Source organism: Balaenoptera musculus, chromosome 2 (genome assembly GCF_009873245.2).
Source record: "Balaenoptera musculus isolate JJ_BM4_2016_0621 chromosome 2, mBalMus1.pri.v3, whole genome shotgun sequence".
NCBI classification, from domain to species: domain Eukaryota; kingdom Metazoa; phylum Chordata; class Mammalia; order Artiodactyla; family Balaenopteridae; genus Balaenoptera; species Balaenoptera musculus.
In genome coordinates, this window is record NC_045786.1 from 160,539,939 (window position 1) to 160,567,289 (window position 27,351).

The 27,351-nt window shown below is 38.8% G+C and overlaps 1 long non-coding RNA gene across 1 annotated transcript; it reads left to right on the forward strand.

Annotated features, from left to right (window-relative positions):
• On the forward strand, positions 1 to 26,127 carry LOC118890483. The gene is made up of 4 exons (XR_005018750.1): positions 1 to 286; positions 2,300 to 2,431; positions 23,181 to 23,256; positions 23,995 to 26,127. It is a non-coding gene; the product is annotated as an uncharacterized LOC118890483 (long non-coding RNA).
• The last annotated feature ends 1,224 nt before the right edge of the window (positions 26,128 to 27,351 follow it).

A 27,351-nucleotide genomic window follows, 5' to 3' on the forward strand; every position in this document is an offset into this window, starting at 1 on the left:
CAGAAAGGTGCCAGCCCAGTCACTGCAATGCAATGTTATTACCTGCATCAGAGTCAGAGAGAGGTCTCCACAGAGAAGGATACCCTCTCTCCTGAATCCTCTGAGGATGGGGAGGCAAGACTGACATCTATCAACTGCCCTTTCACCTTCTCATGCTTCTCTCCATTCACCTTCTTTATATGGCAGAGAGGAAGCTCCAACTGGCCTCATTTTGCAGATGAGAAGAGCAAGGCTCACAGAGGTAAAGGAACACGCCCAAGGTCACAGCACAGAGATTCAAACCCAGGTGAGCTCATCTGGTCCCTGGACCCATGAATCTGACCTTGAAGCTGTCACATGGGTACTTTTGGGTAATGAAGATCTGAGTACAATATTTTCTAATACTCCAGATCCGCCTCCTTTGCAAAATGAATTGGACTAACTTAGTGCCCTGGGGTCTACATCAGGGAATTAGTTCACTGTCCAAGGCAAATTCCCATGGCACGAAATGCAGCTTAGGGTACCTCATTCAGCCAATCAAGAAACATTTATTGAGCATCCCTTGTGTGCAAGACAGTTTGCAGGTTTTTGTCAGAAGTTATTTGGCCCCTGGAGAACCTTGCCCAGAAAAGCATCAGCAAGATGATTACTTGGGGGGGCAGGCGATTTGGAGCAGAATCAGGGGTCTGGAGTTCCTGATGACTTGCACTAGTCATCGGCTCTTAGGATCATCTCTCTGCTAAATCACTGCCCCCTTTCCCGTCCCCAACCTCTGGGGCTTCCCTCACCTCCAGTTTTTCTCCCTTCTCAGAATGTGGACAAAAACGAGTTTGTGGGGGGGAAAAAAATCTACCAAAATTAATTAATTAGCTAATCCCAGCACTCCCTCCCCTAACGTGCCTGAAATCAAGCCCAACTCCTAAATTACGTATTTGGAATGGACGTGGGGCGGAGGATGGGGGAAAGGGAGGGTGACTCGGGGGAGGAGGTTCGGAAAGGGAGGGGGCAGGGAGGGGAGCCCCCTCCCAAGAAAAACATCTTAGCACATTAACCGTTTGTGCTCCGCAATTCCCTTCCATCGCCTTCAGTTATACCTCTTGGTTATTACAGACTTGATTACACTTACCCCAAGAACGAGGAAAGAAGTGGTCTGTGTAGAGAAAAAACATCCAAAACAGATGCCGCGCGGAGCGGTTCCCTCTCCTTCTGTGCCTCCGCAACTTTCATGGCTGTTGCTGCGGGAGGGTTAAGTCTGGTGGAAAGAGACCGCCTCGGGCTCCTGCGGCAGGAAAACAAAGCATCCTGGCGCTAAGTCTCCCCGCACCCGCCGAGCCCCGCCAGCGGCCCCGGGCTGGCGGCCACCGCGCCCTGGGCTCATTCGGTGGTAAAGGGCGCCGTTCCTTGCCGGGGACGAGCTTCTGCGGGCCGCCCGGGTCTCTGCAGCTCAGAACCTGCAATAGTTGTGGCACCACTTTATTGAGTGCCGTGGGGCCCGGCGTGGAAGGGCTGAGGAAGCCGGGAAACCCCAGTCATTTCCCGCGAGAGAAAGTTTCCCGCGAGTTGGTGGCTCCTTTACCCCCTCCCCACGCCGCAGCCCGGGATGGGTGTGAGGGCGGACGGAGGCTGCCTGGCACGTGGGGAGTCAGCCTCTCCGAATGACTTGCAAAGAACAGCTCTGCCAGAGGCGAGGTGAACGCGGGATCGGGGTGAGGCCGGAGCGAGTCCGGGACAGCGAATCGCAGGGAGCGATGGAGCAGCTTGGGAAATCCTGCTTAGTGTTGGTTCGGCAAACAGAAGGGGGAGGAGGACAGATCTGATTAGAATCTACTTCGAATTCGTTCATCTGCCTTGGATTGTTTCCCTTTGGTTTCACCATTCCGCCTTGAGGTCCAGATGAAAACCCAATCTTGCATGATCTTTCTCATTCCCAAGACACCTGCAAGTCAGTCCTCTTCTCAAAAGAACTGCAGAGAAATGTCCAAGTCATTTTCGTGAAGATATTCCCGCACACACACACCCTGTGTAGACCCACTCGGTGGTAAAACTGACAGGATTATGCATTAAAGTTAAACTTCTCCTACCAGAAATGTTTTCTTTCCTCAGCGAAGTTTCCACTTTGTTCTCAGCATTTAATCATTCCTACATTTGTCTTCATGTCCCAACCAGCATCTGCAAAAACACACCCTTAAGTATATGTTGCTCTAATCTTAGGCTCTGCTTTTGCCTTGGAAAAGCTGGAGACACATCAGCAACTAAAGGGCAAGGGGGTGTCATGTATCATACGGCTCAATAATAAACTCTGTATGGGTAAATCCTGCAGATTTATTTATGTGACTCAAACCTCCGATTGGGGATTAATGAAGACAACATACTCTGAACGCCAAAGAAGTTGTAATTAAAGCACCAGGCTGATGAACACATTTCATAACCAGGAACTACCTCTGCTTCCCTTGTAAGTTTCTCTACTTTGAAATTTTTTTATTGAGATATAATTGATATATAACATTATATTAGTCAGGTGTACAACATAATGATTCTATATTGATTGGTATGTATTGTGAAAAGATTACCGCAAGAAGTCTAGTTAACATGCATCACCACACATAGTTACAAAATTTTTTTCTTGTGATGAGAATTTTTAAGATCATCTCTCTCAGCAACTTTTAAATATACAATACAGTATTATTAACTCTAGTCACCATGCTGTATATTACATACCCAGGACTATTTTATATTTTAAGAAAATATTATTTAAGTTCCCATAAGGCATTGTGCCAAACATTTTACTAAAAATGTGCAGAGCTAGAATCCTGCTTATTGTGAAACAAGTTTTAAGGTGATTCCCTCTCTCTGAATTAACACCAAAGCATAATCCCAGGTAATTTCTTTAAAGAGATGAAGCTGGACTTTTTTTTGGTTTTCCCCTCAAATTTTTATTTTGAAAATCTTCAAACATGCATAAAAGTTATAGTTGTCTGATAAAAACCATAGTCTTGGGGTCCAATGGGAATCCAATCAAAGATTTCATTTGGATGTTATTTCTACTTAGTGCATTTTATTCTAGAAAACTCCATCCATTTTTTTTTATGACACTGATTTTTTTTTTTAAGAGTCCAAATTCATTTGCTTTCTGGTAATGTTTAATGTCATGATGTAGTTAAAGATAACTTGAGTCAAAGGGAAAAGCAAACAATTTTCTGACCACAGCAGGTCGTTAAAATAACTCAGCACCTTCTAGTTGAGTTCAGTGTCTCTGCCAATATCCATGGAATAGAAGGCAGCTATATCCCCGCTCACTCAAGTTTCCCCCCTAGACTCAGCCCTAGCCTTAGTCAAAGAAGTTATATTTGTTTCTCATCCCCCAGTAGTCCATGTTTCAGGGATGAATGAGTGTTTTCACACATCCACACAAAGTTGACAGGCACATATGGTGTTTTACTGAATTCAAAAACAAGAACTCAGCAAGGTTACACACCATAATTTTCATGTCATTCTAGGAAGGTTTTAATGTGAATCAAAATTCAAGGCATGTGGAAGGCATGCATGCTTTCAAATAACCTGTTTATTTATGGGCGAGTCTTATTCCCAGAACCTTTAAGCTTGGCAAAGAGTTGAAAATCCTTTAGAAGGATCTACTGTCTCCAAATATTGACAGACGCTTCTCCCAACCAGCCAATGAAAGGCTTGGGATAGTCTGACTCACGGGAAAAGTTTTGCTCAGTAGGGAATGGGACATAGTCTCAGGGTCCAGTGGGAATGTTTGAAATATATTCATTTCATTTTTTCTGCTTTTGAAGCAAGTATTTGTTTGGTTGAAAATGATTGGAACAAATGTAGTGTTAGAACTTTCCTCTCCTACCACTAAGTCATCTAAATGTTTGCTGAATCATAGAACCAGATTTGGAAGAGGTCATTTCAAGATACTTCCTAGTTCACCTTTCCGCCTCTGAATAGGATTCCAATTTATATGACCATCCAAGATTTCTACATACAGCTAGTGAAAGAGATTCCAAATTCTGTATTGATAGGTTTCCCCCAAATTTAAGAAACTTTGGTGAGGTCAAATCTTTTCTTACTTCCAATCTAAATCTCTTCCTTCCTTAAGTTTTTCAATACTTAAGTGAGGATGAAGAGCAGCAAGACCCTTGCAATAACTTTTAACCATTAGAGATTAAATTGTGCAACAGCCTCTTCTTCATGTCAAGTAACTTTTTTCACCCCTTTACCAAGACATTCAAGCCTTTGGCCAACTCATACTTTTCTTAAAAGCATCTTTTTCACTACAAGTGTCAGAAAAGAAAATCAAAATCTCTCTTAGCCTTCCTGAGTTTCTCCAGCTATAAAATAGGCATAAGTAATGAGTACAAAGTATTTGGCCAACTGACACCAATCCTCTTCAGTAGGAAGTACAACTAAGCAAGTGAATTATGCCAAGTTTCATTCAGTTTCTTCATCTATAAAATGGGACACTAAGTATCTGGCTAGTTCCACCTACAAGGTCACTTAAGGGGATAATAAATGTGAAAGTGCTTTGTAAAATGTGCAGGGATTCACAGATATAAGGGATCATTGTTATGATTACTGGCTCCATAAGGTTCTTCTTACTCTATGCCAGGCCCATAGCAAGCACTTTTTAAGATCACCCCATTTATTTCCCATAACAATCCTAGAAGATGGGTACTCTTATCATCATGATTTCATTTAAAACAATGCCTGACATGTATTAGGTACTTAAATATTTGTTGAGGAGGAAATTGGAACTTGGAGGGGCTAGTGGCTTATCCAAGTAAACATGGCTATTTAAAGATGGAAATAGAAATCAAAGCAGGCCCCCACCCATCTCTAAGTCAAAGTACCATTCCTTATGCAGAGCTAGTTACATAAAGTGATTTTGATCTCTGGAGTAGAGTCAGTTCCACTTGAAATTGCAGCTGAAACTGTCTCTACCTTTTCCCTGTCTCCTTGGCATCTCCCCGCCTTCTGGGTCCCTTACATTCTTCACCCTATCAAAGTGTGCCCTCTTTGCTCTCTGAAAGAGTTAATGAATGTTCTTCCCATCCCAGAACTATTTGCATTTTAACAGCAAGTGAACCTTTAAGCCGAAGTAGTGAATATGAATCTTAGATCATTAGCATCATCAAACAAATAAATGAAGTGTTGGAGAAGAGGTGAGCAGGGAGGGAGGTGGGAAAGCCTTTGTTATGTCCCTGAAGTCACACCAAGTGCATGGCCATCTTAAAGTATTTAGTCGGATAAGCAGTCTTGTTGGTATTACTTGGACTTCGCTAGGTCTTACCCAGTTCTCCACAACCACACAATGTTGGCTGGGCTACTCTACTCTTTCAGTGGTCGATTAATAATGCTGATTATAGAAAAGAGGATCTCTGTCCAGTTAATGCAGTACTACTATATTTAGATTCTGATGTCATTTAAAATAGCTCTCTAATGCTACTGACACACACTGAAATATTGACCCACTTGGACCTGCGAAATAATTAATGATATGCACCACTCTTTTCGTCAGGAATCAAAGTTAAGCTGACAACTAATTTCTAGGAGTCTTATTGTATCACTTATGGAAGATCATTCTGTTTCATTTATTTGCAAAAATGGGGCATTATTTTTCAAGAAGAGGTTCCAAAGAGCTGTATCATCAGGTTCCAAAAAGTTGTAAGTGACCATAACCTTTAGTTCGAAAGAATGCAACATTTTTAGAAAACCACCATCAATTATTACCCCACTATCCATCACACCACTGTAAAATCTTGGCTCACCTGAACTTACTAAGTTAAATCTGCCCCCAGCAGCATCCTGGAAGAGTCAAATATTACATTTGCTGGTATATAAACAAGGTCGCTTCAAGTCTAGATGGACACGGCTATCCTACCTGGTAATTAGCCTATATAAACAAGGTCCCTACTAGCTTATATGGCAGCTAGAGAAAGGTACTCGCTCCAGTGGAAAAAGCACCATGGCATTGGCTTGATTTTCAGACAATACCTTTGTTCAAGCTAGAAGACACTCCTTGGGAGTACAGGATGGGGGTTGGGGAAGGCATACTGAAACCAGGAAGCCCAGTAGTGTATCCAGAACTTGGAATGGATTTCAGCCCCCACTCACCCATCAGCCTCGTGCCCATATGCAGTGCACAAACCACACACAGAACTGTATGCTCTTGCCCTCTATATAAAATACATAGATGGATACAATGAACAGGAGTATATGATGGGTTCCAATTACTCAAGATCAATTTTTGGGAAAAAAAATTAAGTACTTTGTCACACATGAATTAAAATTAATTTTAGATTAGTTTGGTAGGAGAAAAATGTATTATTATGTTTGTCATTAGACATTTTCAGCTTCTCTTGTTTGCCTTATTTGTCTCAGTTTGTAGAAGACCAAAATATCATAGCTCTGCAACATCGTAACCATGTTCTTTCTTGAAATAGATAAAATTAAGTTTGAACTTAATATTATAGTGATGCCTCCGTTGCTTTTGAGCCAGGAATGATGGAAATAATAGATTTAATTCTAAAACATCAGGGAGGAAGATCCACACTCTACCTCTGACCAGCTGGGCAACTTGTTATTTTATTGGGAAAGCTACTGAGATGATGCGAAGTTCTTACACTTACAGTGATGTTTCGCTTTTCTCTACTCTCTCCCTAGAAGATAGCATCATCTATTGCTTTCTTCTTTGGTGCCAAGACTTTTATTTGTAATACAGACACATTGGTTATAGAGATTTTTTTCTGGCAAATAGAATTTTAGAAGCTGACATCAGAGAGCTCATCTATTATTTTTTTTTTTTTTTTTTTTGGCTGTGTTCAGTCTTTGTTGCTGCGCAGGCTTTCTCTAGTTGGGGCAAGTGGGGGCTACTCTTCCTCCTCATTGCGGTGGCTTCTCTTGTTGTGGAGCTCGGACTGTAGGTGCATGGGCTTCAGTAGTTGTGGCACGGGGGCTCAGTAGTTGTGGCTCATGGGCTCTAGAGCACAGGCTCAGTAGTTGCAGTGCATGGGCTTAGTTGCTCCGCGGCATGTGGGATCTTCCTGGACCAGGGCTTGAACCCGTATCCCCTGCATTGGCAGGCAGATTCTTAATCACTGCGCCACCAGGGAAGTCCCTCATCTATTAAATTTTATATTCAAAAGAGGGTAACCCGGAGTTAGTGCATTTATCCGTTCTTCTGCGCTTTCCCCATGGAAAGCTACAGGTCCTTATAATGTATCTGATATTCTCAGTGATTCCAGTCCATCAAACAGAGATGCAGTTGCTTTAGAAAGTTTGAGCTTATTCCGGTGAGAAAGCTGAATCATAGAATGTAATCAATACTCCAAAGAAGACATACAGATTGCCAACAAACACATGAAAGGAAGCTCAGCATCACTAATCATCAGAGAAATGCAAATCAAAACTGCAATGAGGTATCACCTCACACCAGTCAGAATGGCCATCATCAAAAAATCTACAAACAATAAATGCTGGAGAGGGTGTGGAGAATAGGGAACCCTCTTGCACTGTGGGTGGGAATGTAAATTGATACAGCCACTATGGAGAACAGTATGGAGGTTCCTTAAAAAACTAAAAATAGAACTAGCATATGACCCAGCAATCCCACTACTGGGCATATACCCTGAGAAAACCGTAATTCAAAAAGAGTCGTGTACCATGATGTTCATTGCAGCTCTATTTACAATAGCCAGAACATGGAAGCAGCCAAAGTGTCCATCGACAGATGAATGGATAAAGAAAATGTGGCACATATATACAATGGAATATTACTCAGCCATAAAAAGAAACGAAATTGAGTTATTTGTAGTGAGGTGGATGGACCTAGAGTCTGTCATACAGAGTGAAGTAAGTCAGAAAGAGAAAAACAAATACCGTATGCTAACACATATATATGGAATCTAAAAAAAAAAAATGGTTCTGAAGAACCTAGGGGCAGGACAGGAATAAAGACGCAGACATAGAGAATGGACTTGAGGACACAGGGAGGGGGAAGGGTAAGCTGGGACGAAGTGAGAGAGTGGCATGGACTTATATATACTACCAAATGTAAAATAGATTGCTAGTGGGAAGCAGCTGCATAGCACAGGGAGATCAGCTCCATGCTTTGTGTCCACCTAGAGGGGTGGGATGGGGAGGGTGGGAGGGAGATGCAAGAGGGAGGAGATGTGGGGATATATGTATATGTATAGCTGATTCACTTCGTTATAAAACAGAAACTAACACACCATTGTAAAGCAATTATACTCCAATAAAGATGTTAAAAAATAATAATAATAGAAGGGATTTTAGAGGTCATGTGGTGAGAGCTTTCCAACTCGCCAGGTGACATGAAGCAGATTCCATGGTCCAACTGCTGCTTCTTGAGATCCTGTTTCAATGGGTCTAAGGACTGGGGATTTATTTCTTTAATAAGAGCCCCTGGTGACTCTTTCATGCAAAATCTGGGAGTCTTTGACATCCTGGAACCCTTTATGTTACAGGTATGGTGATGAGGTCCTGAGAGGTAAGGTGACTTTCCGAGGCCAAACAGCTAGTCCATGATAGAGTCAGGACAGGAACAGAAATCTCCTGAGTGGCCTCAGGTGGCCTCATAAAATGGACTAATGTATTTGACTTAACACTTCAACCATGGAGGGAGTTGGGGATTGTGAAAAAAAAAAAGTTACATATCTGAAATTTCAGTTATCCAAAACTCCTCATTTCAGAAGCATTCTGGTTAATCAAGCACATATGACACCTTTGTCCTTTACTTGGTGAACACATTTCTCCAACCTTTTCTTTGACTGGTCCCATATGCTTGCATATGGTTTACGGGGCTCCCTTCATATAGGTAACTTTGGACCTATCAACACCTCTGTCTTCTTCTTGCCTCTTGGTCAGTAGTCTTCTTCTCCTTAAAACTTCTATCAAACCAGGCGTGTGTCCCTTGACTCACAGTTCCTCCCCATACCATTCACTTTATCATCCTTTCATTTTTACTGCCCAATTTCTCTAGTTTTCTGTGTCTAACTCTAGTGCATGCTTGTTTATGTAAGTACTAAGTTTCATATATGAGACAACTGTCATAGAGTGGAAAGTCCACCGTGATGGAGAGCAGAGCCACTCATTTCTAGCCCCCTCTGTCACTAGTAAGCAGTATGACCTTGAGCAATTCACTTAGCCTTTCTGAGCCTCTGTTGTTCAATGAAAGGGTTAAACTCTGAGCTTCTGAGTCCTTTCTTTCTATATGTCTGCTCCATCTCTTTAAGAAAGGAAGGAATCATCTTTTCTCAATTTATTTTTCTCTCCTCACTGAGCCTATTTCATAAGACTACCTAAAGTGCTCAGTCACTCAATAAATACTGACACTTCCTCCCTTGGTCCGGTTTGACTTTTCTTCTCCTGTCACAGAGTGGTGCATGAGCCACATATCTGACCACAGCTGACCTTTGTTTTTGTCAAAGACTAGATTTTTTTTTGTAAATAGTACAAACTGTGTGTCTTTCCATTGTCACCCTTCCTTCCCGTGAAATGGCACATCCTGTTCCTTGGCCCTCCATGTTTGCCATTAAAACAAAACATTATTTCCACATGTCCCTTGTATCTTACAGATTTTTTAGATGTTATGTTTAGCACTTCTGATTTTTTAAACGTATTTTGCCATACTATTTATTCATATTCCTGATGGTCTGATCTGATCACCTCTTTCTTTAGGATTTCCATTTGCAGTTAGGTCTCAACTCTACCTGTGGTTTGGGTCATATTGGTTTATATTTTTGGCTTTGTTTAGAAGTTACTGGGTCTCACAATCACAACCATAAGCACATTTGTTTGATTTGATGCTTTATTTATTTATTTTTAGAAGAGTAGCTCTTAAAACATATGGCACTCTATCACATACAAAATTGCTCTATTCAGTCTATTGATCCACATTCAAAAGTAATAACTTTAAACATACATGAAAGAGGACATAAGTATGGAATGATGGACAGTCACTTGGAGTTCAAAATAATACACAGGATTGTAGGATAAAAATGTGTGATTTCAGGACCTTGGACAGTTAAAAGTACTCTCACTGTAATGCTTGATATCACCACATAAGCAAGCTTGTGGTACGTTTGAAAATTTACAAGGTCATATCAGACATGGTACCGTGAAATTTTTGCTCGTATTTTTTTCAGAGATGCAACATAAAAGAGCCTGTCCAAAAGAAATGTAGAGAATGGGTGCCAATGTCAGGTACTGTTTCCCTATGCTTTCCTCTGACCTTCTCTTTAAAATTAATATAACAGGGGGACTTCCCTGGTGACACAGTGGATAAGACTCTGAGCTCCCAATGCAGGGGGCCTGGGTTCAGTCCCTGGTCGGGGAACTAGATCCCACATGCATGCCACAACTAGGGAGCCCACCTGCCACAACTAAGACCCGGTACAACCAAATAAATAAATATTAAAATTAAATTAATATAACAGGAAAAATGATTACTGAATATTCTGATGCATAAAGTTATTTGAACTCCAAGCTGAAACCTAAAGATGATCAAAACCTAGACAGTGACAAGTCCAAATTGTTGGGCCACATTCTGAAACTTAGATACTAAATCTATAATTTCCTCTTTATTTCCCCATATGTATTTTGAGAAAATACAAGGAACAGGCTTTTAAAACTGATCATGGGGGGCTTCCCTGGTGGCGCAGTGGTTGAGAATCTGCCTGCCAATGCAGGGGACACGGGTTCGATCCCTGGTCTGGGAAGATCCCACATGCTGCAGAGCAACTGGGCCCATGAGCCACAATTGCTGAGCCTGCGCGTCTGGAGCCTGTGCTCCACAACAAGAGAGGCCGCAATAGTGAGAGGCCCGCGCACCGCGATGAAGAGTGGCCCCCACTTGCCACAACTAGAGAGAAAGCCCTCGCACAGAAACGAAGACCCAACACAGCCATAAATAAATAAATAAATAAATAAATAAATAAATAAATAAAAAACTGATCATGGGTGATTTTCTATGTCTCACGTCTTACAAGAAGAAAACAAAGACTTCCCTGATGAGTGCTATAAAGCCCAGGCTCTATCCTCAGGTACATGAGAGTGAACAGCTTCAAGGCATTGATAGAACTGTACACCAGGGCATGGTGGTAGAGTCACTGCAATGCAGTGCTGAGTGGCTTACACAACTCTTCCTTAGATAATTTGCCATTTCTTTTTAAAATGTAAGCAAACACTTTCAATTACACAATTATGAAGAACTACAGGTAAGCAGTATCAGAAGCAAAAACGTTCAACTTCACTACCATCCAAGAAATGCAAATTGAAACAACAATGGGATGCTGTTTTTCATCCCTCAGGTTGGCATAGATTAAAAAGATTTCCAGGGATGTGGGGAAAATGAGCACGTTCATGCACTGCCGGTGGGAATGCAAATTGGTACAAGTCTTTGGTAGGGTGATTTGAAAATACGGATGAAAAGCCTAAAAAATAATGATGAAGCTATATAGTTAATAACATGAAAACAGATTCTCAATTCATTGTTAATTAGGAAAAGCAGGTTACCAAGGTATATAAGCACGTATTTATGGTATTTAAACATGCATTCTAAAAGGACGCAAACCAACATGTCATTATCCTATAGGATAGGATAGTTGGGAAGGTAGGGAGAGAATATTTACATTTTGTTTCCATGTTTTCCAATGTATCTGTATTCAAAATAAATTACTGAATCTGTTTTTAAAATAACAATGTATTCAATTTTCCATAGAATTCTAGTGGTAAAGACTGCCTAGTTTCTCCTTCTTAGGGATCTACATTTGGTGTAATTGGCTGTGGCATGTTTAAGATACTAAAGGGAGGCCAGTGGGGCTGGACAGTTGTGGTCAAGAAAGTGAATGGCCCCAGAGAAGTGTAGACAAAGAGTTAGGGTCTGAATTACTCCTAGCTTTGAAACCTTGGTAAAGACTTTGGATTTTACTCTGGAAGCAAGGGACCACCATTTCAGAGACAGAGCAAAGAAGGGGCAATGATTAGATTTGTGAAGTTTTTGTTTTCTTTTGCTTTTAGTTACTCTGGCTTCTCTGTAGAGAATGAAATGAAGTGAGGCAAGATTAGAAGGCAGGAAGATCAGAAAGGAGACCGTTGTAGAATATGATAGATGAGATTAAGGCATTAAGAGTGTAGGATGGAAAGAAATAGAAAGATTTGATTTAAATTTTGGAAGTAGAAATGACAAGACTTACCTATGTGGTAAGGTAAAAAGGAAGAAGTCAAGGGTGTCTCACACATTTGAAATTAGGGATGACTCTGACAGTGATTCCTTAATATCAAATTTAGAAAGACTAAATCTCTCTTCTTGGCTATTAGTTTTCAAGTCTTTTTATTGAAGTATGTCATTATAGTGGGTTGCATGGTGACTCCTAAAAAGATAAGATATATCCACATCCCAATCCTAGGAATTTGTGAATGTTACCTTATTTGGAAAAAGGGTATTTGCAGGTGTAATTAAATTAAGGATCTTGAGATGCGATCATCCAAGGTTATCTGAGTGGGCCCTAAATCCAATGACAAATGTCCTTATAAGGATGAAGCAGAGGGAGATTACAGACAGAAGAGAAGACAGTATGACCGTGGAGGCAGAGACCAGAGTGATGCAGCTACAAGTTAAGCAATGCTAGCAGCCACTGAAAGCTGGACGAGGCAAAGGATGGATTCTTCACTAGAAGCCCTGGAGGGAGCACAGCCCTGCTGGATTTCAGACTTCTAGACTCCAGAACTGTGAGAGAATACATTTCTGTTGCTGCAACCCAGTTTGTGGTAATTTGTTAGGACAACAACAAGAAACTAATAAAAACACAGATGTAAACCATAAGCATACAATTTAATGAATTAACACAAAGTGTTCATTACTCTTTCCCATTTAGAAAAATGTTTAACTATGGAAACTTTCAAACATACCCAAAAACAGAGAGAGTAATAAAATGCACCTTCATGTTCCCCAAACCCAGTTTCAATAATCATCAACACGCAGCCAATCCAGTTTCATCTGCACATCCACACATCACTCTGCAGCTGTATTGTTTTGAAGCAAATCCTAGTCATCGTATTATTCCATCTAAAAATACTTCCTAATATATCTCTAAAAGATAATAACGCCTTTTCATCATAAGCAAAATGCCATATATCACCTAAAACTTAACAAAATATTCCTAATAATATCAGATATCTAGTCAGTATTCAAATTTGCCCCCACTGTCTCATATATGGTTTCTTTTTTCAGTTGGCTTGTTTGAAATAGGATCCAAGCAAGATCTGCATTCTGTAGGTGGTTCATATATCTCTTGTCTCTTAATCTATGAGTTCTCTTTCCTCCTTTTCTTTTTCTTTCTAATTTATTTGTTGAAGAAATCAGGTCAGGTCATTTGTACAGTAGAATTCCTTGGATTTTAATCCATTCCTGAGTGTCTTCAATAGTTTCCTATCTCCCATGTTTCCTGAAAACTAGAAATTAGATCTTGAGCAGAGTCAGCTTCAATAATTTTGGCAAGAATACTTCATAAGTGAGGTTTTGGATTTGCACTGCATCACGTTAATGCCCCCGTGTCTTTTTGTGTGATGCTGAAATTGATCAATGGTTTCAGGTGTCGTCAACCTGATCTAACCATTATGAAGTTTCCCAATAGTTTTTCCCCTAATTGTTTTACATTCATTCGTGATCATTGCCTAGAATCATCATTTGGGGTTGCAAAATTATGATATTCTAATACTATTGCTCTTTTTGCATTTATTAGCTGGAACTACTGTATAAAGAAGAACTTTTCCTCATAAACTATTTGATTACCTTGAGGTGTTGTATAAAGAAGAACTTTTCCTCATAAACTATTTGATTACCTTGAGGTATAGTCCATACAAGAAAGACCCAAAAGATGCTCAGTTCTTTCTCTTTATGTACCAGTTTTCAGAATAAGGAATTGGCTCCTTAACATCCTCCAAAGGATGGGGAACCCAGTGGGGTTTGTTCGTTTTGTTTTGTCTTGTGTTGTTAAAAGTCATGAATTTTGTTTTAGTTATTAGTTTATTTCTTTGGGGGGATGGGGTTCTAGCCAGAAGACATAAGTGTACTATTTCCTTGTCTGTGTCTCCTGGGAGCCAGTGTCTATAAGTGAATCCTAGACCCATTCACTCTTATATCTATAGATGCATCACTGGTTTCAGCCCCCTTTATAATAGAGGAGGAAACAGAGGGCCAGAGTGGCCTGACATTTACCAAAGTAATTCACTTGGTTAGTAGCAGGGTCCAGGTGAGATTCCAAGTCCATGATGTTTTCCACTGTAACTTAACTAAGACAGTTAAGCTGTTGAGATTGCTAAATATTGTGCTGCCAGATGCAGAGTAACCACAATAGTAAATACATTCATCTGGTAGATGAGGAAGTAAAATTTATGTATCTTGTGGTTATATGTCAGACTTCTTATTGTGGTTTGGTCAAGAAAGTCAGTAAATGTCAATTTGAGCACCAAAAAAGAGATTCGAGCCAATTGTTAAATTGAAGGACTTGAGTTTGGTTAGGAGAAAAATACTTTTCTATTTTGACACTGACAATAATCTGTTTTGCTTACATTTTAAAGCAGAACACAAAGTAGCATAACTAGAAAGACAGCTCCCACAGTTTGTTCAATCCAGCTTTATTTTAATTTTACCTTAATTTTTAAAAATAATTCTGCAATATTAAATACAGTATAATATGCAAATCTGAAGTCCCAAATTCGCAGCTCATTATTACATGGATTCAGATAGAATGTAGTTCAAATTATGTTTCCCTCATTAAAGTATAACTAAAATAAAAATATAACTGATGACAGTCAATTGTAATGTAATACTCCTGGGGTTGTAAGAGATGGGTTAGCTCTTCTTCCTAGTGCCAGACTTACAAACTAAGTGATTTCAGTAATCATTAATTGGGCATTTGTTCTATCATATAAGAATTGAGCCTGGAGTCTTTTCACATACAAAACTGCATTTGAAATCAACACGTGTCCTTGAATTAACCCTTTATATTTTAGTATATATGGTGGATATGATAATAGAGTTGAAGGATTTAGAAAATTTTAACCTGGAGAAGACTAATAATCGCTGTTTTTTATCTATTGTATCAACTTCTAAATAGAAAATGGAGTTGATGCCTTCTTTGTGGCTCCATACAAAGACCAATGTATGTGGAACACATTGACATACTTTGACTCAACAATGTCACAGGGAAGAGAGCTGGAACCACCTTCTCTTCATTCTCTCCCTCGTAATTGAAGCATCCAGGGAGGGAAAAGGAATACACATGCACCTTCACATTCCCAAATCAATTTATTTTTATTTCTAGAAAACTCCGATTCTTTAAAAATAATATTAATATAAAGTTTCTCTTCTCTCCCATGACTCCGCCCTAGCAATCTTCAATCTTTTAGCAATTATGTTTCTCTAACAGCTGGTCTGCATCTCTCTGTCCTTTCTCTAAGTTTTCTCTTCCACTTAGTTTCTTCCCTTGCTGCTTCAGAATTCCTGGAAGAATACACACAGGAGGCATCAGTGCCCCAGGATTTGCAGGGAAGTACTGTAATAAAGCAATGGTTCCCCAGTTTTGGAGTTTGTTTAAAAATACAGATTTTTAGGCACCATCCCATATTTAGGACCCGGATCTCCAGGGGTGGAGTCCCAAAATGTGTGTTTGTAACAAACTCCCCAAAGAATTCTGATAGAACAGGTCTAAGGACAGTTGTCTGGGAAGCACTCTCATGAGGCACAGTGATTCTTCATGACCATAGACAGGGGCACACATTTCTCTTTTCCCATCTCCCCCCATCAAATAAATCCTAACCAAATATTATCACTATAATAAACTTTTAACTCCATGCACAAGCTCTATAAGAAATTTTAAATCCTGGTACCTAAATTTTAAAATGATTATTTAAAACAGTACTTGCAGAGAGAAGGCTTTGCTTAAAACCATATTATTACCTTACTTTTTATATCACATGTAATGTTGAAAATCCCAACAGGGCCACGTATTCACACCAGCTAGGGCTCTTTAGGTCTCAAGTGTCAGAAAAACAATCCAACCCATCTTAAGCAGACAGGGGATTTACTGGCTCACACTACTGAAAAGTCCAGATGTTATTGGCTTGATATAATGGGCTCCCATGTCATTCCAATTCCATTTCTCTGTATCTCTCAGCTTCACTTTTTCTGGGCTGGCTCTGTTTTCATCAGGATCTCCTTTCAAGGTTGCAAGGTGGTCACGGAGGTTCTACTTCACATCCTCATAAAGTCACTTCCAGCATGGAAGAGGATTCCCTTCCCTCTGCAGTCCCAGCACCAGTCTCGTTACATGTCGTTGGTTCTGTTGGGTCACATGGTTGTCCTTGAACCAATGACTGCCCTGAGAAATGTGGTGCTTATTTGGCCAAGACTGAGACAGTGGCATCTGCTCTCTGCTGGAGCTGATGGTAAAGTCAACACATTTGGACCTACTGTGATCAGAGTGGCTCTGCAAAAAATACTGGGTGCTGTTACCAAAAGGAGGGTACTGGATGGCCAAAACTGGCAAATGTCCTCCCCAATATTTAATGATCTCAAAACTATTTTGACTAATGAAAGAAACACTAGTAAGTTGCAAGACTGAAACCCAAATCAGGATTTTTTAATCTTTTTCTGAACTTCACCATAGATGTTTCCCAAAATGAGACCTCATGGTCTATTTTAATAAGTTCAAAGCAAGATTATTATCGCCTCATGTTTTGGGTGTTTTTTGGTCCTTCTTATCTTCATATTCAATTTTAAGCAATGATTCAAACGATATGAAAAACTAAAAATAATATAGATCGTGAATGTAAAATGTCATTAAATAATGATGATGCATTTTTGGATAGCTGATTGCATATAGAACTTTCAGTTCTGGAATAAGGTTACTTTTTCTACCTGAGTGTCATTAGAAACTTTCCAGACCTGAATATGCAGTGATCTAAGATTCACAGTAAACAGAATACCTGAAAACATTTTTTAAAATCCTAGCACAAATATGAACACTAAAATTCACATTGTACCTAAGAAAATCAAGAAATTATCCAGTACCCATAAAGAACTCCTACAAACCAATAAGAAAAAGATAGACAACCAACTGAAAACTGGGCAAAAACCCTGAACAGACATTTCACAAAAGAAGCTATCCAAATGACCAATACATGTGTGAAAGGGTGCTCAGCTTTTTAGTTATCAAGAAAATGCAAATTAAAAGCATAATATGATACGACTACCCACCTGCCAGAAAATAACAAATGTTGGCAAGTATATACAGCAACCAGGATTCTCATCAACTGCTGTTGAGAGTGTAAATTGGTACAACCGTTTGGAAAGCTAGTTAGCAGTACCTATTATGTGCTTGTCCTATGACATAGCAATTTCACTCCTAAACATGTACTCAAAAGACATGATCAAGAATGTTCATTAGAAGCACAATTTGTAGTAGTCAAAACCCAAAAACTACCAAAATGCCCACCACCACCAACAGTGGAATGGATCAGTAAATTGTATAGCTGCGCAATTTAATACTCTGCAGCATGATGAATAAATAACATGGATGAGTCCCACAAACATAAAGTTAAACGAAAAAATAAAAAATTTTTAAAATTTAAAAAATAAAAAAAATAAAAAATAATAAAAAAAAATTACATGAAAGAAACCAGCCACAAAAGAGTACATATTGTACCATTTCATTTACAGACAAGTTAAGACCACACTAAACTAACCTATGCAATTCGAAGACAAGATCCCAGTGACTGGAAAGAGGACAGTGAATGGAAGACTTGGGGGTTTTGGGTAATATTCTGCTTCTTTATGAGCACTAGTTACACAAGTGTGTTACAGTTGTGAGAATTCAGCTAGCTGACATTTATGTGCATTTCTCTGAATACATATGATACTTTAAAGGTTAAAATAAAAAAGGGAAAAGTCAATTGTCTCCAGCCTGTCATTTCCAGCCTATCATTTCCTTCCATTACCAATCCCCTTGATGTTTGATAAGTTGACTTTCAGTCAACCTGAAAATACTTGGTCTGTTTTAACAAGTGGTGGTTGGCCGATGTGCTTTCTCTATAAATAGTTGGTAGAGCGGTTTTGGAAGGTACAGTATAAATGTTAGTTTTAAGCGTTTGGGGGTGTGCACAATACTTTTTCCTCATAGAGATGACATTATTAAATCACTTTTACTCAGCTTTATTTTATCTGTGTAGCACAGCACCTGGAAGCACCCATGATTGCCAGCTGCAGGTTATACCACAATTGATTCCTATGCAGATCTCAGCTACTAGAGACATTAAGGCAAGAATCAGATAAAGTCTTCATTGCTGATCCTGAAATCCTGTTTGAAATAATGAAGAAATTCTGAGAAGATGTGCTGTCTTTTTTCATACTATTTCTCAGTAGTGGTTTACATCTAGTAGATAAAGAATAACCAATGGTCAGGTTTTAATAAAAATCATTTTGGAGCCCAAACTCCAGCTTCCTCCACAGGAACCCACAAGTCTTTGATCCAACCAGAGCTCTTCTCAGTGTTGCTACTTCCTCTGTAAGTAAAAGCAAAAGAGTTCTGCATAAATACAGAGAGAGGCTGGATTAACATTGAGAATAAAAAAGTTATCCCTATAAGCGGCATTCTATTGTTCAGAATAATGGAGTTCGTGGGCTATGCGAAGCCATAAAAAATCCAAAAGAATATAAAAACTTTTAAATTATGAAATGATGAGTTAATGGGTAGATATTTACCCAGCAAAATAAACAGACAAAGCAGCAAAGGGAACGCATCAAGCAGTTAATCGTTTTATTGTAAGTTATAACAAAATAAACACTGGGAAGAGGACTCACATCAGTGTCCCTGAAGGTCAAATATCAGGAGAATCAAGGCAACAGGGCTTCTAACCCATAATGTTAAAAATAATAATTCCTGTCTTTTGGAAGTTGCTATGCTTTGTTTTTATTGGTGAAATATGGAGAGTCCAAACTTCTAAAAATTTATGACATTATTTTTTGAGAGTTCTCAGAACCCTAGACTTTTAAAATTGAATAAGATATTAAAATTTATCGTTTATATATCTTTGTTATGAGGACCAGTTGTCCTCAAATGGTGCTCTAAGGAGCCCTAGGGGCTCCTACTTAATATGTCAATGGTGGCCAGGGATTAGTTGGAGAAGAACCAAAAGAGAAACACTCAGGACACTCCCAACCTTTGGCCAACATTAACAAGTGCAACTCCACTTTTCTGGTTTTCACAATGGGCTTCCACCCAGGTTTTATTTAAAGAAAGCATTCAACGATTTTAAAATAAGAAATAATAAAAAAATTTTAAGTAGACAACTCATCTGGTCCAAGTATTCTCAAAGTTGATGAGTTTACAGTTAAGGAAACTGGGGCTCAAGCAGATTCAGTGATTTGTCCCAAATCTCAGAGCCAACCAGGGGCAGGACTGTAGCTGGAACTTTTGCTTTCTGATTCTGATTTGGATGGACTTTCCAAACTACCAGTGCCCATAAAGAGCCTCTGCAGTTTCCAAAAAGAGGGGTTGGAAATCTTGAGTTGAAATTAGTTCATGCTTATTTTTCCAGCCTTTATGGATTCCTTTAATGTCAGTGTTAAAGCCCTTGATACAGAGACCATCTGCATTTTTTAAAATTATGCGTAGCATGCTACATGAAATAATGTGGATAACAGAACCAAGGGTAAACTATTAAGAGTCCATTGCCTGCTTGCTCCAAAGTGCTATTTGCAAACAGAAAAAGAAATTAGCTGCTAAAAATGTTTAATTGGTTACAATCTAGAATCCTTCAAGAGTACAACTGCCATGGGAACTGACTAGCTAATTTTTAAGCTTAAAACAGACTTTTAAAGTATATATATATATTTCAGGGTTTGGTTTTTTTTTTTTTTTTTTTTTTAGAAATTCACGTTCTTTTATTTTATTTATTTATTTATTTATTTATTTATGACTGTGTTGGGTCTTCGTTTCTGTGCGAGGGCTTTCTCTAGTTGTGGCAAGTGGGGACCACTCTTCATCGCGGTGCGCGGGCCTCTCACCATCGCGGCCTCTCTTGTTGCGGAGCACAGGCTCCAGACGCGCAGGCTCAGTAATTGTGGCTCACGGGCCTAGTTGCTCCGTGGCATGTGGGATCTTCCCAGACCAGGGCTCGAACCCGTGTCCCCTGCATTGGCAGGCAGATTCTCAACCACTGCGCCACCAGGGAAGCCCTATTTCAGGGTTTTTCAATATCAGGGTTTTTGTTCAAAAATGCTACATAATTAGACACCAGCTTTCTCTCTGTAATGCCAGCTTTATTTTCTAAAGAGAATCTACTCAATTCATTTCTTTTTTCCAGTTTGTAGCCAAAGGGTTAATTAAAAATAGGGACCTCTTCTTTGAGCTGTTACTATAGTCAGCTCCCATTCAATCTAAATATACCCATACCCTTGCACCATTTTTAACCCTACAAAGCTGAGACTCATGTCTGTCCAAATTAAGGATAAGCTTAAATATCCTGTCCTCAGCTGAAACTATGGCGACCAGTACACAGTACACATCCTGCATCTTGCCCAGTAGTCCTTAAAATTCTTTTATCACAAGACAGGAAATCTGTTTTGTTTGGTTGTCATTTAAGGACAGATTTACACTATAGGATAGTCAACCATCTGCTTTTATTTAGGAAAAAAGGGATTTATGATAGGGTAAGCTTTAAAATTACGGAGAGACAGAGTCATTTTATTTATTTATTTATTCACTGCCTTATTTCAAAAAAAGATCTATGGTAAGTCCCAGAACTTCCAAAATGGGAGATGGAGAAAATGAGAAGAATGATTGGAGTGTGGGCTTTCTACAGTTATGACCATGTAAACAACTGGTTTGTCAGTCAGCTAAATAATAAAAATAAAATTGGATTCTGCACAGTGACACTGCCAAGTAGCCCAATTAAATTGTGAAATATGAACGAATATTTACTTTTCTGACTTTTGCTTCAAATTGAAAATAACTTTATGATTTTTTTCTGATTGTAAAGTCAATACATGCTTAAGTAGACAATCCATTCATTTCAGAAAGGTATAAGGAAGAAAGTAAAAATCAGCCCAAATCATCTGGAGGTAACTGTTTAAAATTGTGGTGACCCTCCTCCAACATCCCTCTGTGCATAGACACATGCATGCCTTAATAAATCTATATAAATAAAGTGGTATTCTGCATGATGTTTTGTGACCTGCTTTCCCACTCAATTCATTGCAAAGATCTTTCCATACCAGTTAATATAGATTTGTTATATATTCTACCACATAGATGTACCAAAATTAATTTAATTAATATCCTTCTTAGGAATATTAAGAGTGTGTCCAGCATTTTTGTATTATGAACAACACTACAATGAAGATTTTTTACATACATCTTTGTGCAATTGATCAATTATCTCCACAGGATAAATTTCTAGATGTGAGATTGCTAAGTCAAAGGGTATATATATATTTAAATGTTTGGTCCATATCATCAGGACTGCACCCTGGAAAAGTTGAGCCATTGTATACATAAACAAGGCATGAGTGTAAAGTTTCTCTACACCCACACCAATACTGGATATCTCTTCTTTATCTTTTCCTATCTAATAGGCAAGAGGTCATTATATTTTGATGGTAGCAGCTCTTCTCCCATCAATTCATAAATCTAAGAAAAGGAGAAATATAATTCAATTCAATGAGATAATTTAACTATAATAGATGATTTTGAAAGGGTCTTCCAAATTTAACACTGTATAATTCTACAAAATATCCTCAGTTCATTTCTCTATCAAGCATCCACTATAAGCAAGATCCCAGGGGAAGAGAAGCTAACCTCGAGCATCTAATGTGTATGAAAACAACACTTTGAGATTTGTTTTAATGCTCATTTTATAGAGCAAAAATATGGGAGTTCAGAATGGGTTAAATAAAAGTAGAATCAGAGCAAGTTATCTGACAAGAAAGCTGAGGGTGTTTTCCCATTTCATGCTGTATCTCTCACTGGGGTTCCTGTCCTTCAGGAATATACAGCCTACTCTGAGGCAGGGGTGGGAATTGTAGGAGAGACCAGACTCACATAAAAATAATTTTAAGTCACATCTTCTGATAACTAAGGTCAAGCCCTTGTCTTCCTCCACCCACCCCTATCACCAGGTTGTGTCATTCCCTTAGCATTCAAAGCGGTGCCTTACGTATCATAGATGCTCAATAAATATTGTCCATGCTCCTCCCCCTCTGTCTGACTAGTCCAGGAGGGTTAAAATGTTCTCATTGTAGACAGGGTGGTCCTACCATATGATAGTTGACTGACAGCTAGAAAGCTCTTAGTCTCGGATTGGTTGTAACACCTAACTGGTAGCCCCCTTCCCCTACCCAGCCTGACCAGGCTTGGAGCCATGAGCCCATAGAAACAGAGTGAGATCCAGCAATAGAACGCGCAGCTCCAGGGCACAAGGGAGGCACATTGTACTCAAAGTTCTGCCTTTATCTTTCTATATAATCTGATTAAAATATTATTATGCCTATACTTTTGACATTTTCTCCCTGGCCCTTTGACATTTTTAGAGTGTCTTTAGACTTTATCAAGATTATTATCATAATTATCATTATTGCTATCAATCACTAGCCATGGGTAACTCACATTTTCTATGGTTCGGTGTTGGTTTAAAATGGCACATCTCAATTACCACTATTCTAACTTAGTTACTAGTTCTGAGAGCTAACATACAGTATGAGAGACAGGTCAGAACCAAAATATTACTGAATTCTTATTGGTTACATTCACTTGGGGTCAACAGGTCCAAAAGTCAGGGGCTGATGTGCATTCACAATGGTCTAGGATCTAGACTCTTCATAACCATTCTTGCAAAGAAATCATATAATGCATGTTTCATATTTCACATAGTGCAAAATAGCTTTTTAATTTGTTTTGTGTAAATATATGACAAGCTGCAATTCAATGGTTTCTGCAGATTAAATATCCTCAAAAAACAGCTGGAAAGACATACACATTTCCATTGTAAAGATCACATAAACCTCACTTAGTGTATAAAGCTGGGTCATATTTCCAAACAATGACTAAGTGTTCCATGTGTCTTGGTTAAGCTGAGGAAATGTTGATTTTGATCAATGCCTATGTTTTTTGCAGGCTCTTCAATATGACAAGCCTTCGATGGTGGTCTACCCCACTGTAAGATTAACCTCTGTATAAGAGAGCATCATGGGTAAGGACACGGGCTGCAATGACAGCCCATTCCCAGGGATAAAAGTGGGCCTATTATATTTGCTACAATAGACTCATGCTCTCCTTTCCAAGTTGCCATCTTTTTTCCCCAAACAAACGTGTTATTATTCAACAACAAAGGGTCTGACAAAATGCCGCAGAGCTCATACTACAGAGCTACATAAAAGCAGGAGATGATAAATGTTAAGTGCATTCTGGCTTGATTTGTTTTCAAGAGATCACTTCTAAGAAACACCTGGGATCAGTACTTGCGGTATTAGAGATGTGTCCTGACAGCTGGAGTTTGTTGGAACATGGGTGGCTTTGTTCTCTTTTATGTCTGTTTATGCCCATGCATTTGTTGTCAGTCACTGCTCATGGAGAGGGCAAAGCAGAAGATGACACAACAGAGCAACAGCTAAGAGGTGAGAGATTTTCTCTGACTAATGCTGAGGAGGAGGGTTGGCTGCCACTAGTTCTATTTTTAGTAGTTGCTGCTGTGATAACTTCCGGAATTCCAACCTGTCCCTACAAATGACTTCCTGTTTGGGCATCAACATACAAGTGTACAACCAAACCCATAACCTCTTTTTCCTGTGCACATAGCTAGACTCTGCTTCCCAGCCTCCCTTGAGAACAGAGCTAATGGAATGTGAACAGAAGTAATGAGGGCCACTTCCAGGCCGGGCCCATAAAAATTTCCGTGGGTAATCCTCCCCTCTCTTCTCTCATCTGCCAGCTGGAGATCCATGCCCAAGTAACCATGAAGTCATCTTGGAAGAATGGTGAAGCCTCCGGAAGCCAGATCCTTGAATGACTGTTTGAAGATCAGCTGGCTAACATCAATACCCTTGTCAACTGGAATTTACAAAAAGAAAATACAAATGTCTATAATATCAGGACCCTGAAATGTGGGTGGGAAGGTGAGGGAGGTTTTTTACAGTAGTTATCTTACTCTGACTAATGCAGCATGCAAGAGCCCAGGGAAAGTAAATGATGCTCAGTCTGAATGTGCCTGTTCTGACCTCCTTTCTGGTCACCTTTTCTTTGACCTCCCCTTCTGCTTGCTCTCTAATAACTGACCCTGAGCTAGAGAATGATGGGGAGAAACATGTTGGGTTGTTCCATACTAGCATGTTAATCTGACTTTGGAAAAGACACTATGAAGATAAGAGAAGAACACGTATTCTTGAGGAGAGTAATGCTATCCTAACCAACAAATGTGTGTTGGACACATTCTCTAAAGGATTCATTCTGCTAGGTGCTAGGAATACAAAGGCATCAAACCTCATCTCCACCTTGGAATTAAAACAAAAACAAAAGATACAGTCATATCTTTCTACAAGCTTACAAATTTTGGGGGAAAATATGACTTCAAAGATAGTTGGCTAATGAAAGAAGACATGCTTTAGAGTTGAACAGAACTGATTTGACATACCAGATATGCCATTTATTTGGTTTATGGAAAATGAATCAGTCTGTGCCTCAGTATACTCATCTTTAAACTAGGATGATACCTGATAAACATGGTTAAGTTTTTATTTCAAAATAATTTTGAACTTATGGAAGAGTTGCAAAAGAGTTCCCACTTACTCTTCACCCAGCTTCCTCTAATGTCAACAATTTACATAGCCATCACATAATTATCAAAACTAGGAAATTAACATTGGTACAGTACAAATAACCAAACAACACACCTCATTGGGATTTCTCCAGTTTTTCTGGAGAAATGTTCTTTTTCTGTTCCAGTGTCCAATCCCCAGATACCACCTTCCATCTGGTCATCATGTCCCTCAGTCTCCTTTACTCTATGACAGTTTTTTTATTTTCCTCGTATCTTGTGACCTCACCACTTTCAAAGAGTACCAGTCATGTATTTTGTAGAACGTCTCTCAATTTTAGTGTTTTCTCCTGATTAGATTAAGTTTATAGATTTGGGGAAAGAATACCATAGGGGTAAACTGTCTTTCACATCACATCATGTGAGGAGGTACATAACATCAACAAGACCTGTTACTGGTGATGTTAACTTTGATCATTTGGTTAAGGTGGTGTCTGCAATGTTTCCCCACAGTAAAGTTACTATTTTTCCCATTCAATAGAAGTGAGTCATCCTTATATATTCTTTGGTAAGGTGTATATTCAGATCTTTTGCCCATTTTTAATTACTACTTAGTTTTAAGAGTTTTTTATATATTTTATATATAAGACCTGCATCATACATGTGATCTGAAATATGTTTCCAAGTCTGTGGCTTATCTTTTCATTCCCTTAAGAATGTCTTTTGCAGACCAAATGTTTTTAATTTTGATAAATTCCAATTTATCAATTATTTTTTCTTTCATTGGCTATAGTTTGGTGTCATGCTCTGTCAAACCCAAAATGAGGCAAATTTTCTCCTATGTTTTCTTCTAGAAGTTTTATAATTTCAGGTTTTACATTTAGGTTCGTAATTCATTTTTGAATTAATTTTTGTATAAGGTATGAGATATGTGTCTAGGTTAATTTTTTGAATATGGACATCCAATTATTCCAGCACCATTTGCTGAAAAGACAATCCATTCTACATTGAATTGCCTTTGCAATTTTATCAAAAATGCATTGATTGTATTTGTGTGAGTCTATTTCTAGACTCTATTCTGTTGCATTGATCTGTGTTCTATCCTTTCACCAATATCATCCTGTCTTGATTACTGTAGCTTTATAGTAAGTGGTCAAATTAGGTAATATGTGTTTTCCAACATTGCTTTTATGTGACAGAATTATTTTGGCTATTTCAACTCCTTTACTTTTCCATATACGTTTCAGAATCAGCTTGTTGAGAGCAGCAAAGAAGAATAAGCTGGGTCTTATTTTTTATCTAATCTGACAATCTCTGTCCTTTAATTAATGTTTAGACCATTCACATGAAAAATACATTAAAATTTACCTTCTTACTAGCTGTTTTCTATTTGTCCATGATTTCTTAGGTTTTTTTCCCTTTTTTTTCTGCCCACTCTCAGGTTCATTGAGTATTTTTTAGGATTCCATTTGTTCACCTCTATAGACATTATTTATAACCGTTTCCTAAATGTACAAAAAAGTTCATAGAGAAAGAGATCAGATTTGTGGTTACCAGAAGCAGGGGGTGGGGGGGAGAGAAAATTGGATGAAGGTACAAACTTCCAGTAATAATATAAATAAGTACTAGGGATGTGATGTACAACATGATTAATATAATTAACACTGCTGTATGTTGCATATGAAAGTTGTTAAACAAGTAAATCCTGAGTTCTCATTACAAGAAAAGTATTTTTTCTCTATTTCTTAAATTTTATGTCTATATGAGATGATAGATATTCACTAAACTTATGGTGATAATTATTTCATGATGTAAGTCAAATCATTATGCTGTACACAAACTTATACAGCGCTGTATGTCAATTATACCTCAATAAAACTGGCAGGGAAAAAAGCCATATGCAGCCCCCCAAAAATGTTTAGTGGTTACCCTAGGTTTACAGTATGCATCTTTAGTTAATGAGAGTCTCCCTGCAAATGTATTATACCACTTTATTTGTATTTATTTGTAGTGTAAGCAACTTATAGCGGTATATCCCCAGTGCTTTTCAAACCTAAGCACATGAGTATCGGCAGAGGAGATGCTCTATATATATATATATATATATATATATATATATATATATATATATCAGTGTCCAAGCCCAACCCAAATTGAATTAAATCAGAATTGCTATGGGGGAGGCCCAGGCATTAGTATTTTTCAAAAGCTCTCCAGGAGATTGTTAATAAGCAGCCAGGTTTGGCCACCAATGCCTGAAGATCATGGGTCACCAGTTGGTGCTTATGTGTGATGTGCAGCCAGCGGATGTGTCTGATTATGTCTGTTGTTGAAAATGCAAAGTACCCAGGCAGTGGTTACACCTGGCAGCAGTACCAGTGTCCAAGCACCTATTTTCCTCACACGTTTATGTCAACTGCCCACTCACTGCAGGCTTTGTGATTTCTGATTTAGACTGTAACCACTAGAGGACACTGAACTATGGTATAAGGAATACGTAAAAACATATCTAACAAAAGAGGGTAAAAGAAATCA